This window comes from Mandrillus leucophaeus, unplaced genomic scaffold (genome assembly GCF_000951045.1).
Source record: "Mandrillus leucophaeus isolate KB7577 unplaced genomic scaffold, Mleu.le_1.0 Scaffold3, whole genome shotgun sequence".
Lineage (NCBI taxonomy): Eukaryota > Metazoa > Chordata > Mammalia > Primates > Cercopithecidae > Mandrillus > Mandrillus leucophaeus.
Window position 1 is genome coordinate 10615144 of NW_012103142.1, and position 2743 is coordinate 10617886.

Consider the following 2743-nt stretch of genomic DNA (forward strand, 5'->3'; position numbering starts at 1 on the left):
TGTTCTCATTGTTCAACTCCCACTTATGAGTGAGAACATGCAGTATTTGGTTTTCTGTTCCTGTGTTAGTTTGCTGAGAATGATGGTTTCCAGCTTCATTCATGTCCCTGCAAAAGATACGAACTCATTCTTTTTTATGTCTGCTGTTAGGCTTATTTCTGCCCCACCTCATTACTACCTCAAGTAGGAATTAAAGCAATTTAAAGACCTTCAAATTCTTCATTTCATGAAATGAACCAGGTTTATCACTTATGTTAAATATCGCCTTTTCCAACTTTGGGATTTTTTATTTATTTATTTATTTTTTTTTTTGAGACAGAATCTCACTCTGTCGCCCAGACTGGAGCGCAGTGGTGAGATCTCCACTCACTGCAAGCTCCACCTCTTGGGTTCCTGCCGTTCTCCTGCCTCAGCCTCCCGAGTAACTGGGACTACAGGCGCCCACCACCGCACCCGGCTAATTTTTGGTATTTTTAGTAGAGACGGGGTTTCACCGTGTTAGCCAGGATGGTCTTGATCTCCTGACCTTGTGATACACTGGCCTCGGCCTCCCAAAGTGCTCGGATTGTAGGCGTGAGCCACTGCGCCCATCCGGGAATTTTTTATTTTTTATTTATTTATTTGTTTATTTTTTTTGAGACAGAGTTTTGCTCTTGTCGCCCAGGCTGGAGTGCAGTGGCACAATCTTGGCTCATGCAACCTCTGCTTCCGAGGTTCAAGCAATTCGGATTCAAGCCTCCTCGCCTCCTGGATTCAAGCAATTCTCCTGCCTCAGCCTCCAGAGTAGCTGGGACCACAGGCCCAAGCCACCACACCCAGCTTTTTGTAGTTTTTGTAGAGATAGGATTTTTGCCATGTTGCCCAGGCTGGTCTCGAACTCCTGAGCTCAACTGATCCGCCTGTCTCAGCCTCCCAAAGTGCTGGAGTTATAGACATAAGCCACCATGCCCAGCTGGGAATTTTTATTATTTTTATTTATTTATTTTTTGAGACAGAATCTTGCTCTGTTGCCCAGGCTGGAGTGCAGGGGCATGATCTTACCTCACTGCAACCTCTGCCTCCCGGGTTCAAGCAGTTCTCCTGCCTCACCCTCCCAAGTAGCTGAGATTACAGGCACATGCCACCACACCTGGCTGAGTTCTGTATTTTTAGTACAGATGGGGTTTCACCATGTTGGCCAGACTTGTCTCGAACTCCTGACCTTCGGTGATCCACCCACCTCAGCATCCCAAAGTGGTGGGATTACAGGTGTGAGCTACCGCACTCGGCAGAATTTTTAAATTTCTAAGTTTTTCTTGTAACAATTTGCCTTACTCTTTTCCACCCACTCCTCCTTGCTTTTAGAAGGCCCTAGCTAGTGACAAAATAAATGAAGAAATCCTTGGTTGAATAATAACTAAAAACCTTAAAGCCAATCATCCTGAGTTTGACAGCTTCTTTTCTCCCCAAATGGATATAATTGTGAAAATATTGTCATGTTTTCTTCTAGCAAAACGTCATATTATTTCACAAAAAGCCCAGCGATTTCACCTGAAGAAGCTTGGGAACTCCTGCCAAAAATTGTAGCACTTCTCACATTGCAATGGTAATGAATTGTTGCATGTCTGTCTTCCAAAAGAAAGTGAGTTCCTTCAAAACGGGAACCGTGCCAGAAGGTGAAGTCTTGCAATTACAAAATGTAACAGCACAGTACAATTACAATACAGTAAAAAGAATAAGATGAGAATACTTTATATCCTTATCAACATGAATAGTTATTTGCCCTGCATAACTGGCTATTCATGGCATAACTTTTTGATGGTGACACCCGTTGGAAAACTGTTTGCTCAAACACAGTAGTTCACTTTTCAGCCTTGCTTCTTCTGTTCTACAAAATGTGAAGGATTTTTACATTTATTACATTTATGTCATACTATTTTGTATTCCCACTCCCTAGCATAGTACCTGGCGCTAATGTTTGTTAAATGAATATTCTTTATACCCATTGAATAGTTTTATTAAAGGTAGGAATTAAAGAAGGAGCCTTTCTCATTCCCTAAGCTGTTCTTCAAGGGTAGAAAACTAAAGGAGGCACAGGAGAAAACTGTGTAAACAATTTAATTATCTGTCCTCCTTCCTTCTTCGTTTCTCCTATCCTCCCTCTTTCTGAATACTCTGATCCTGTAATCTCTGCTGATGAACTCATATAACCCCTTCAAGAGATTTGGTTCAAGACCTTACAAATGACTTTGGGGCCAAAATTGAGTAACCGAGACTGGATTTAACTTCCTGTGTAAAAATGGTAAAAGTCAGACACAATATAATGAAATAATGGTTTTTTAGATATTAGATATCAGGCATCACAGGACAGTGACTCCTGAGAGGACAAAACAAATGAGATGAGCCCTGTAACTGACCCAGCTTACTGTCAAGAGTGTTTCATTACCATAGCTCAGGGGAGGAGGAACCCACAGGAAGGCTGATAATCTTCCTGAGTTGAGTTGATGTCTCTGAGAGGTTAAAATGGCCTACATTCGGCCAGACACGGTGGCTTACGCCTGTAATCCCAGCACTTTGGGAGGCCAAGGCCAGTGGATCACGGGGTCAAGAGATCGAGACCATCCTGGCCAACGTGGTGAAACCCTGTCCCTACTAAAAATACAAAAATTAGCTGGGCGTGGCGGCATGTGCCTGTAATCCCAGCTACTCCCAAGGCTGAGGCAGGAGAATCACTTGAACCCGGGAGGCGGAGGTTGCAGCGAGC

The 2743-nt window shown here is 43.3% G+C and overlaps 1 protein-coding gene across 1 annotated transcript in view; it reads left to right on the forward strand.

Moving 5' to 3' along the window:
- GLTSCR1L (GLTSCR1-like) overlaps positions 1-2743 on the forward strand; it is a 91333-nt gene that overhangs the window by 17870 nt on the left and 70720 nt on the right. The window contains exon 3 of the mRNA XM_011986723.1: positions 1490-1585. The gene's annotated coding sequence lies outside the window, so the exon portion shown is untranslated. The remainder of the gene's footprint in view (positions 1-1489; positions 1586-2743) is intronic.